Source organism: Megascapheus bottae, chromosome 16, assembly GCF_031878675.1.
Source record: "Megascapheus bottae isolate mThoBot1 chromosome 16, mThoBot2.hap1, whole genome shotgun sequence".
NCBI classification, from domain to species: Eukaryota; Metazoa; Chordata; class Mammalia; order Rodentia; family Geomyidae; genus Megascapheus; species Megascapheus bottae.
The window spans coordinates 35,567,760-35,579,659 of NC_143524.1; the positions used below are offsets into that span (position 1 = coordinate 35,567,760).

The 11,900-nt window shown below is 45.3% G+C and overlaps 1 protein-coding gene across 4 annotated transcripts in view; it reads right to left on the bottom strand.

Annotated features, from left to right (window-relative positions):
- The window catches only part of Bmal1 (basic helix-loop-helix ARNT like 1), a 104,668-nt gene extending 101,977 nt beyond the window's left edge, over positions 1–2,691 (bottom strand). For all 4 annotated transcript variants that reach the window (XM_090348118.1, XM_090348115.1, XM_090348117.1 and 1 more), the window contains exon 1: positions 2,555–2,691. The gene's annotated coding sequence lies outside the window, so the exon portion shown is untranslated. The remainder of the gene's footprint in view (positions 1–2,554) is intronic.
- Positions 2,692–11,900: the final 9,209 nt, after the last annotated feature.

The window sequence follows — 11,900 nt, forward strand, 5'->3', positions numbered from 1 at the left end:
AGACGGATAACAACTCTTACATGAAAGTCAGAATATTTAGTTGTTTCTACATATGTATGGGTAGATTTGTTATATAGCTCAGTCTTCCTGCAGGGCTTGTCCATCTTCTAGTACATAAATTCCATTGAGACCATGGGTGTGAAGAGAGAAATCTGAAAATAAGGCCACTTCCCTTTCCTGCCCAGTGGCATGCAAACCTCTTCTGCAAATAGCAGACAAGCTCGTTAGTAGTCATCGTTTTATAAATCATTTGAAATGGATCCTTTAAAACACCATCTGTTGATCTGCTTAACTTCCCTATGAAAATAGGACTTTAGCTCATATTCTAGAGCTGCCGGGAGGTAAATACCAATCTAAATTCAACTGTATTAAGTATTTAGAAATTTAGAGAACCTCAGTAAAGCAGAAACTTCTGACACTGGTAAATACCAACCTAAAGTCAAGTGCATTAAGTATTTAGAAACTTAGAGAACCTCAGAAAAGTTGGGGAAGCCTTTGATATTACCACACTCAACTGTTTATATTTCCTCTGAGGCAAAAAACAATGCAGAAATGTTCTATAGAGCCGTGAGAGCCCGGTTTGGTCTACACCCAGATTGCCTGCTTTCCAACTGCTAGGTTAGTGTTCTCCTGCCACACCTGCTTTCTCTCCTCTTCTAAACTATGGAGGTTGACATAAGTATGATACAAAGTTAACTACAATTTAAACATCATCCACAGTCAAAATCAAATGCCTCTACCTGTCTAACTTCAAATGATAAAGGAAATTTCAAATCCTCCCTAAGAAATTTCCAGGCCTCCTAAATACGTTCAACAGACTTTTAAAGCTTTAACAATAAAGTGAACTCAGATACAAAGCATGAGCTGAAAGACTGAAATTTGTATTTTAAAAAATATTTTGGAATGTCATTGATATGGAAATCAAATTGAAAGCAGTATTTTTTTTTAAGTCTTTCAAGCACTGAGAGCATGAGATTATTCAAAACTGTTCAGGAGCAGCAATGATTATTTTAAGCTCATGATTCAACGGGTACATTAATTAAAAACTCTACCAACCCAAATTGACAGATCCTAATATCAATGGGATCAGGAGAACAAAAATAATCGTTATATAAAAATAGATTAAAGGGGGCATGGCAGCAGATCTTGGACAAATGACAAGTGTTGTAGAAAAGGAAAGGCATCTTTTATGGATTCAAACAAACAAACGAAGATCCTGGGAACGTGTGTACTGTCAAGTAATGGTTCCTAAACACCAAATCTGATTTCTGGAAGGTGAGAGAGAAAACTTGGTTCATCGCTGAAGAGTAGCGATCTAAGGCCGAATGTAAATGCCAAACAGAACGCCTAAACAAGGCTAGGCGACCGCCCAGGGGCCGAAAGGCCAGAGGCGGAGGCCGCAGGGGGAACACACGCGGGTGAGGGGTGTCCCCCACGGGCTCGCCAACTCGTCGACAGACGCCAGCGAGCCTGGAGCAGCGCTGCCGTCCCCGGCTCCGCGGCCCCGCGCCTCCGAGCGCCGGGCTGTCCGGACCCCTGGGGTGGCTGACCCGCGCCCTCATTTCCACCTTCCCCCCTCCCAGCTGTCAACTCCCGACAATTGCGAGCGGAAACCTTTTCCTCCTCGAGTCTGTCAATCCCAGGGCTGAAGACAGCCTCGCGGGTGCCGGCCCTCCGCGGGGCTCCAGGACCCCCAAACCAAGGCCGGTGGCGGGACTGCACCTGGACACCTGGACGCCGCGCGACGTCTCCACGACCTCAGGCACCTGCTCAGGGATCCACCGGGGATCCTCCCCCGCCACACACACCACCACCACCACCACCACCGACAGCCCGGGACCGGGACGGCGCAGGCCAGACGGAAGTTCGCCAGCCAGGGTCGGCCCTATGCTGGGCTCCAGCCACACGGGCCGAAGGGGCGGTCGGGCTCGGACTCCCCAATCCGACGGAGACGCCCTCCCTGCCCCCACCCAGCTTCGCGGGCTCCCGAAAGGGAAGTGGAGGAGGAGGGGAGGAAAGGAAGGGCACCCTCGGCATCGTTCTCCCGACACCTTTGGAAGGGCAGCCGCCGCAGGTGGTCCGGCAGCTCTGGGGGGGAGACATCCTCGGACTCGCCCTCGGCCGGTCATTGCGCCCCACCCCACCCCCGAAGGGCAGAGCTATCGCTTTAAGAGGCGGCAGGCTGCTCCCTCGCCCTCCAGGTAAAGATGCCTGCGAAGCAAAGGTGGGTACTCGGGGGACACTTTCCCGGCGGCTCTCGGGATGCCTGTGGCACCTCCGCCCGCCCTGGTCCGCAGCGCCAGCCCCTGAGTGAAGGATGGAGGCGGGCGGGCGCGGCGCCTTTAAGGGACGCAGCCTCCCCGCGGCCCGGGTGGGGGCAGGGAGCGGGCACGGGCCCTTTAAGGCCGGCAGCGGGCACGTCGGGCAGGGTTCCCCGGCGGCCGGGCTGCGCCCCGGGGCGGCGACAGGGGCGCCGAGCCTGCCAGGGTTGTTTGCGGTCCCCCGACGGGGTGCCCGGGGCGGCGATGCTGGCCGCAGCCGGGCCGACACTCACCAAGGCTCGCCGGGAGCGCCCGCGCCCGCGCCCGCACTCGGATCCCGCGGCGGCGGTGGCGGTGAGTCCGGCGCGGGTAAACAGGCACCTCCGTCCCTGACCTACTTTCTGCCTTCCCTAAATGTCGCACCACTAACCTACTTTCCGACCAATCCGCTCCCCGCCGGCCCAGGCCCGGCCCCCCGCCCACCAATCGCTGTGCCCAACCCCCCTTCCCCGCCCACCAATGGAGGAGCCGCGGAGCCCGGATACCTGCCTCTTCCCCCGAGCCAATCCGAACGCGAGGACCGACCGGGGCCCGGGCGGCCGGCCTCGGCTAATCCGCGCGCGGCGGGGCCGCTCGCTAGCCAATGGTGTGACGGCTAGAGAGCCCACTGACCAATGGCGAGGCGGCGGGGGGCTGGCTTACCTGCAGCTTTCCCGCCACCAATCGTTTGGTTCTCCAGAGCGCACGCCCCTAGGAGAGGGCCAATCCGCGCGCCCTCTCCGGATTTCCTCGCCCCTGCGCGCTCCGGCTCGGCTCCGGGCTCCACTCTCAGGGCCACTGCGGGTACGGACTCTTCCCGTCCCCGACCCGTCCCCGGGAGAGTCCCTCTTCTCTGGGTCTGGGGCTGGCTCCCGGCTCCCGACTCTCACTCCTCCTCCTTCCCCTTTCTCACTCGGGGCACCCCGACTTAAGTACAGGCTTTTCCTCTGTCTCTCCTCCCACCAACTCCATCTAGGAAACCAGATTTTAGGAACACGCAGTGACGGACCCTTCCCTGCGGCATCTGGTTTGCCAAAGTGGGAATGAGAGACCGAATACTGCCCATATTTCGAGGAGGGTGTTTCCACCCGAAGACTGCCAAGTGTCCCCGTGTTCTTTCCGTTCGTCTTGACCTCCAAGCGCCCCATGGCCCTGTGGTTCCCCTGGTTCTAAAGAGAGAACTCGGCACCCAGTGGTTTGTTTCTTCGCCCTTCCTCCCAGTGACCAGATTCTCACCTCCTACCGTGTGCCCACACCGTTTTGTTTGGCCAGGGAGATGGGGCGGGAGGGGGGGGGAGTGACTGAAAATAAAACTGTCCAAAAGAATGCTACTTGGGCGCTGAGAACGCTGAGAATCGTGTCATTTTTACATCTGAAAGCATTTAGCTGCTAGCATTTCCTCTAGCACCGAGAACTTGCGGTCCTTCTAAATGTTAAACCCCCTTAAAAAAAAAAAAAAGGCAGCTTCTTTTTTTTAAATCAAGCCTCAGCTGGGCTTAGCATCTCACGGGGTGGCTGGAGGGGAAGGCGACACCTAACTCCAGAAATGTTATCTGAATATATGAACAGATGGCATGAAATCACTTGATCTCTGTGGCCCAGACTAGTCCCACGGACTCTAGAATTCTAGACTTGTAAATTACTAGAACACAAATGCGGATTTAACCCTTAAAAGATAATGTCCACCCCAACGGCATTGCCAGGCACACAATGCTTGTGGACTGAATGAGACCTTTTTGCAAGATCAACCAAATTCACTGGCAGAGTTCTACTTTTCCTAAGTTTACATGCAGTTGGAATCATATCGCTGCTTGCCTTGTGTCTGTTCCCGTTTGGGGAGACGACCACTTTATGTAAGTGGGACTCTACATTTGAAAATAAAACTTGGACGAAATATGGACTAGAGGCTAGCAAAATTAGCTGTCTGATGCTTAACTAGTTAAATAACTATAACTTAAAGATGCTGGTTAGGGCCGGGAGTTTGGCCTAGTGGTTAAAGTGCTTGCCTAGCATGCATGAAGACCCGGGTTCGATTCCTTGGTACCACATACATAGAAAAAAGCCCGAAGTGGTGCTGAGGCTCAAGTGGTAGAGCTCTAGCCTTGAGAAAGTCCAAGGACAGTGCTCAGGCCCTGAGCTCAAGCCCAGGACTGGCAAAAAAAAAAAAAAAAAGATGCTGGTTAATGAATCTTTATTGACTGAAGGGTGAAAGAAAATAAACTTCCAGCAATATCTACCCTGTGTCTGGAATTTATGTAAGAATTTCTCCTGCATTTTCTCCCTTAGGCCTCAAAACCACCCTGTGAAGAAGCCATCATTATCCCATTGTATTGAAAAGGAAACTGAAACTCAGAATTTCATTAGCTGATCCAGGGTCTCACTTAGTAAATTGGAATCAAATCAGATTTGCTTTTATTATTCCAAAGGCTTTATACCATACCACTTAGCATAAACATAAGACTCCCTGCCAGGCCCAGGCCAGTGTCCTGAATGAAAATTCAGAAGACTCATTTTGTATTTTCAGATGACATGAAGCCAGAAAGAAAGATAAGCATAACCATTATATGAATATAACTAAACTTAATATAGAATAATGCCTCTAATAGGGATAAATGTGGCAACTGGAAATCCAAATGTTCATAGGCAGATAGGGACAGAGGTGTCTTAGATGGATGCAAGAACACAGTATAGGGATTCGTGTGACATCTGAAATCGAGCCTACAGTCATGCTCTAAAATAGGCATGGGATTCTTCTCATTCTACAGATGAGAGCCACTAAAATAAGGAATGCTGTTTCAGACTGCCTCAGAGAACATCTGATATACAAGATTGATGTTGTTATACTGCCTGGACTGTCAGTAGCTACATGCAGTATCATCTACAATTAAGACTTGGCAAAGAGACATTATCTACATTCACAAGAAGAAGAGAGCAGGATATAAAGAGATTAGAAAGTATGTCACATGGGGAAAGATGAAAGAAAACAGAAGGTTTTGCCCCAGGGAATACAAGGTAACTATTTTCATATATTTGAAAAGCTGTCAAATAGAAGAGAAATTAAACGTAATCTTCAGAGCCCTAAGGGATAGAAATGGAACCCATGGCTAGAAACTCTGAAAAAAATCAATAGGAAGATTTTCTAACTGGAACCTTCTCTGCCATGCTAAGTTGAGTTTCTTGTCACAGAAAATGTACATGCAGGAAGTGGATGACCAGGTAGGGGGAAGAGGGCTAAGAAGGTATTTTAAGACTCTGCTTATGGGAAAGAAGGCTATTGTTAAACCTCGGTTTTCTTCTTTTAAGTGTAATCTTCTTGCCTTTTCTACCCCCCAGTGGCCAGAAACTGCCTCCCCTCATATATGTCTGTTCTTCCATAGGCAATTATATTTTCTTTAGTGTTTCTCTCCTTTGGAAAACCTAAACACCTCTATCTTTCCCTGGTACCTTTCATTTTCTACCTTCCAGAATACTGAACTGCCTGTCCACTGGGCATTGCTAAAATCCACATAGAGTTCTCAGTCTCAAATTCTCGGGGCATGAATACAATACTATGAATATAAAGAAAGACAAAGAATATTTAGTGAGCACTTATGTATATCAGGTGTTTTAAATGTATCTAATACAATGCTCACATTAACCCTAGCAGTTTACATGTCTGCTCTCCACTCTTCACAACTAGATCACATTCATTAAACTGTTTAATGTCTCTGTAGGATGAGAAGAATCTGATGCCTACCTTAGAGGATGATTGTGAGAGTTGAATGAAATAATTGATAGAGTGCCCTTAATACAGTGCCTGTTACATAGTAAAAGTTCAACACATATTAGGTATCACTGTCAACAATTCTATGGACTACATTTTGGTCTCATTGGTAAAGTGGCTTCTGATGCAGTGGCCCAACCATTGAAATTGTTAAGAAATGCAAAATACTTAGCTCCAATCTGGAAAGTCCTGATTCAATATTTTCAGGATCTAAGATAAAATTTACTTTAGAAAACTGCTGGTCTAATATTAGAAACCTAGGCTCTGGAGCCAAGCACTCAAGGTCAAATGCTAGTTCTGCTGGATTGAATAGAGAAGCTAGTGGTAGGACCTGTAAGTTACCAAGTCACATGCTCTTTGGAAGTCCTGAGATGGGTATGTTCAAGTTTTTCTGTAAAACCAAATACTGCAGTGTTATAAATAATGACAACAGCAATACTTACTGCAGCTTTACAATGTGCTAAGTGCTATTCTAAGAGCTTTGTATACATTACCTCAGTCAGTTCTCACAACCCACCCCTCACATGGTGGGTTCCTCTATTGATTGTTCCCACTTACCATGTGTACAGAAAGATCTAGAGATCCCTGGCTACTTAAACAACTTAATCCCAAAGTTCACACTCTTAACTAGAGGCTAAAGGTAAATTGTCTTTTCATAATTCCTTTGGCAAAACCAAAGAAACTTGATACTTTTGAAACACTGTGTAGATTAAGGAGCTCTCAGTTTACAGGTTGTTTTATTTAAAAAATGTAAATCTAAACTGGGTGACAGTGGTTTATGCCTGTAATCTCAGCTACTCAGGAGGTGGAGATCTGAGCATTGTAGCTTGGAGGTGGGTTCAAAGACTCTCAGAGCAGGAAAGTCAATGAGTCTCTTATCTTCAACTAACCACCAAAAAGCTGGAAGTAGAGCTATGGCTCAAGTGATGTGGTGCTAGCCTTGAGCAAAAAAAAAAAAAAAAAAAAAAAAAGCTCAGGGACAGGACCCAGGCCCTGAATTCAAGCCTCAGAACTGGCATACATATAGACACACACACACACACGTGTGTGTGCACACACATGCATGCACACACCTGCAGAGTTAAATCTCCAATTGAGCTTTTATAGAGGCTTCAGGTATAGAGTATCATCTCGCATTTAGAGAAGGCAAGATAAAGAAGCCTCTTTGAGGGAAAGAAAGGGGGAATGTTAGATAGATAGGGATAAAAAGTAGTAGACAGAAATCTGTGGCACGTAGTTTTATGTGTCCTATCATGGCACTTCTTGTTCCCATAGTGCCTTGGGCTCCTGCTCAAATGATTCTTCTTCCCATAATGCCATGGGTGTTTGCTCAACCAATGAAAAGAGCTAGGGTAGCAGGTGCACAAGCCATGAAGCCATCATCCAAAACCCAAGGGAGGAAATATAGGAGGAGCCCTGTACTATAAAATCCACCCCTTGAGAGGGCTCCATTGCACTACTCTTTAGACTCCATTGGACTTTCCTTTTGTAGCTTTCCATTCACTTTCAAATAAATTTGTTCTGTCTGCTTTTAAAACAGCAATACCGTATTTAAACTGTGTCCTAGGCATGTAATTAAGCTATAGACTAAGTCTTGCTTACTTATAGATCTAGCCAGCATTCTGAGACTTCCATTCTCCAATGTGAAAGGGGCTTTGCCATCTGGCTAGAAGAAGCTAAAGTTTCATGGACATGTCTGTTACTTTTCAAGAGAAGCCCTAGACAACAGACAGACACTGTCTTCAAAATACCAGCAGTGTTTTGTCCTGTTTCTTTAGAAAGAATAGCACTAAAATTCTTTTCCTGGAGAATATGAAATAAGAGAAGAATCCATTCTAGTTAGTGCAGCAAAGGGAAGTGTTACACCACTTGAAATGTACAGTCCTTTTTATTTGTTACCAGCCCTGGAGCTTCATGCAACAGTCTATTGAGTGGAAGAACTACATTGTATTAGCAAAACCTGTGGTTAAAAACATTCACATAAGTAGGGTGCTGGTGGCTCATGCCTGTAATCCTAGCTATCCAGGTGGCTGAGATTTGAGAATAACAGTTCAGCATGAGCAGAAAAATCCAAGACATTTGTATCTCTAATTAATCACCAAAAAAAGCCAAAAGCAGAAGTATGATTCAAGTGGCAGAATGCTAGCCTCGAGTTAAGAAGGAATAGCTCCCGGGCCCTAAATTCAAGCTCCAGTAGCAGCCCCACCCTGGCAAGAAAAAAAATCACATAGTTTCTACATTATCTTTGGGATTTTGAACCTCAGGGCTCTGTGCATGGTCCAGGCTTGTGGAACTGGTCGGTAACTTTCTCACCGTATGTTCCTTGCCACACTGGGCTTCAAGAACTCAATTATAGCCAGGAAATGGAACATACATATTTCTTCTTGAAAGGTTTTGATATTTTCTCCTCTTGCTGCTATTTCTCTCTCTGACATATATCATATTCTTTTCAAACATAGAACATGTATATGTGTTTGAATTAAATACAAAACTGGAAATGAGTATAGTTTGGTAAGTGGCATTTAGAAAATTTATTACCTCAATTCTGTGCATCAAAGGATACTCCAGCTATCAAAATGATTGTTTGAGAATGCAATTTACCACAAATAGATATGATGTCCATATCTTAAGCATGAATAGAATCAATTTACTTTAGTTGTATTATTGTTACAATTAACCCCAGTGTTCACATTTTCTTTCCTTTCTATACTGCTGAATTGTGCATTTCTGTAACTATCAGCCAAGAAAATGTAACCAAAAGATGCTACGTCTTAACCCTTGGTGGACTGACTAGGATTGTTGGAAATCAACAGAATCTAAGGTTGCACACTGCCCACTCTGCCTATAAAGGGTCCCAGGAATCTCCTGTTGCCTTTCTGCTCATGAATCTGCCTCATGCCTGCTCGACTGCCACAAAGTCACTTCTTAAGAGTCCTTCTTTCTCTGACTTGCAGTTATAAAATTGTCCTTGTGCAAGAGCACCCTACATTTCTCTTTCAAAGCATCTTACAAAAAAACTCATACTGTTTAGACAGATAAATTTAAAAAATAAAAATAGCTGGCACCAGTGGCTCACGCCTGTAATCCTAGCTACTCAAGAGGCTGAGATCTGAGGATCGAGGTTCAAAGCCAGCCTGGGCACTAAAGAACCTGACACTCTTCTCTCCAATTAACCACTAGAAAACTGCAAGTAGGGCTGGTTCAAGGAGTTGGAGGTAGCCTTGAGCTGAAGAGCTAGAGACAATGCCCAGGCCCAGGGGTAGGGTGGTAACCTTGAGCTGAAGAGCTCAGAGACAATGCTCAGTCCCAGAGTTCAAGCCCCATGACCCACAAAAAAAAAAGTCCATGAGACTCTTATCTCCAATTAATCACCAGAAAGCTGGAAGTGGCGCTATGGCCCAAAGTGGTAGAGCCTTAGCCTTGAGCTTAAAAACCCAGAATCCAAGCCAACCCCACTCCCCCAAAAAAGACAACAAACTTTTCCATGTGTTCTAACATGTTGATTACGAGGATATGATAGGGAAGTCAACTGAAAAACAGCCAGGTGATTCTCCTTTCAGATTCTAAACTTCGATATCAGTCAGATAAAATATACCATTATTCAAAAATTCAACTATATAGAAAGTAAATACTACAATAAAGATGTTATATATAAAAAAAGATGTTATATAAAATAAGATTCTCCCATCAAAAATGTTCACACATGCACAAACTTCAGAGATCTCAAGAATTTCATTTTGTCAAAGAGGCAATGGAATAAACTTTCTACAAAGTTGCTTATAATAATGAAAATAATTTTTAAAAGGAAACCATGAGAGCCAAGTGTCTCTGAACACATCATGTGTTTTCTGGCACCACTTCATGTTATTCTGGTTTTCTCTCCTTAAAGTCCTAGTAATCCACCCTCAAGTTGGCCAGCCTCAAAATGACTTGCCCTTGTGTGGCTGTGATCCCTGGAAAATTCCAAGCTGCTCTGCTTTGAGACTTCAGGGCGCTTAAAAAAATAATTTTTTTTTACTTCAATAGAGTAATTGAAAACTATCAAGTGTTGTATTACAAATTTCAGTTCTCAGATTAAATAACCCAAAGTTAAGTGGTACTTAGCATACTCGTTACTTTCAGGAGTTGTCTGGCAGGAAGCTCTGCTTCTGGAGAAGACAGAAGCTTCCAGAAGTATGTGAGCTCAACACCCTCCATGGTAGCACAGCTCTCTCTTTCCCTCACCAGGGCATTGCTTTGAACAAGGGTTCCAGTCTGGGACCCAAATGAGAAAAAGTATTTGCTTTCCCCCTCTGAGGCTATATATGGTTCCAAGAGACAGTAGGTTTTAGAAAATGAAGATGTTCTCTCTTTTTATGGATTCCTCACTTCACTTAGTCCTCTGCTCTTTTCCTCTGGTGCAAGGCCATATTGGCGTCTTGGAGACTTAGTCATGGCACTGGTTCATTATAATATTTAAGAGTTAACCTTTCTGAGTAGGTGAAACTGAAATAGCTGGCAACCACCCCATTAAAATAACATTCCCTCTCCCACTCCTGCCTAGTCTTAGGAGTTAGAGATCTAGCCAACACACAACCATTTCACTGCTGCAGAGGAAAAGAATACATTAAGGCTCTTGATCTATTTAATACTTCAGACTGGATTGTAAGCATCCAGCTGTCTTCATTTGCAAGGCAGCAAATAGTTTCATACTCCAAGAATGGGGTTATTGAACAATGGTAAATGAATGAAGTTCAATTCACCTATTTTTAGTATGGCAATTGTAAGTTAAAACAGTGAAATAACAATCCTGCCCAAGCTTGTCTGAGAGCGCCTTTCCATTTCCTCAAAGCAAGCTTTTCTTTGTCTGACTGTAGAGACTTGTTGCTTGTTTTCCTCCTGGTGAAAAATAGGTAAAACCTGACATTCTTTCTAAACCAAGTGAATGGTGTGTCTGAAACTGTGGTTTTGGCTAGACCCAGTACCTCCTCCCTTCTCTTTGTCTTTGTTTACACAATACAGTGATGGATTCCTTTTCCATAGACTGCTGAATTACCAAGCACCAATCAATTTATTTGGTAAATAGCTCTATCTTCTACCTACCTTTCAGTTATCTGTCAGCTATCTGTCCATCCATCTATCCAAGTTTTAATGTTAGGATGCTTTGTTGGGTTTTTGCTTTGTTTTGTTTCTGGTTTTTTTTTTTTTTTGCCAGTCCCAGGGTTTGAATTCAGGGCCCGAGCAGTATCCCAGAGCTTCTTTTACTCAAGGCTAGCACTCTACCACTTGAGTCACAGCTCCAGTTCTGCCTTTTCTGTTTATGTGGTAGTGAGGAATTAAACCCAGGACTTCATGCATGCTAGGCAAGCGCTCTACCACTATACCACATTCCCAACCCAGATGCATTGTTTTTGCTGTTTAAGAAGTACTACGGGGTGTGGGAGGGGGGTTGCGGGGGGGGGGTACGGGTAGGTGGCTCAGGCTCATACCTGTAATCTAGCTACTCAGGAGGCTAAGGTCTGAGGATCAAAGTTCAAAGCCAGCCCAGGCACTAAAGTCCATGAGACTCTTATCTCCAATTAATTACTAGAAAACTAGAAGTGTTGCTGTAGCTCAAGGGTAGGGTAGTAGCTTTGAGCTGAAGAGCTCAGGAAGTGCCCAGTTCCTGAGCCATAGTTCAAGCCCCACGATCAAAAAAAAAGGAAGAAGAAGAAGAAGAAGAAGAAGAAGAAGAAGAAGAAGAAGAAGAAGAAGAAGAAGAAGAGGAGGAGGAGGAGGAGGAGGAGGAGGAGGAGGAGGAGGAGGAGGAGGAGGAGGGAACTGGAAATGTAGCTCAGAAGAAGAGTAAATAGAGTGCC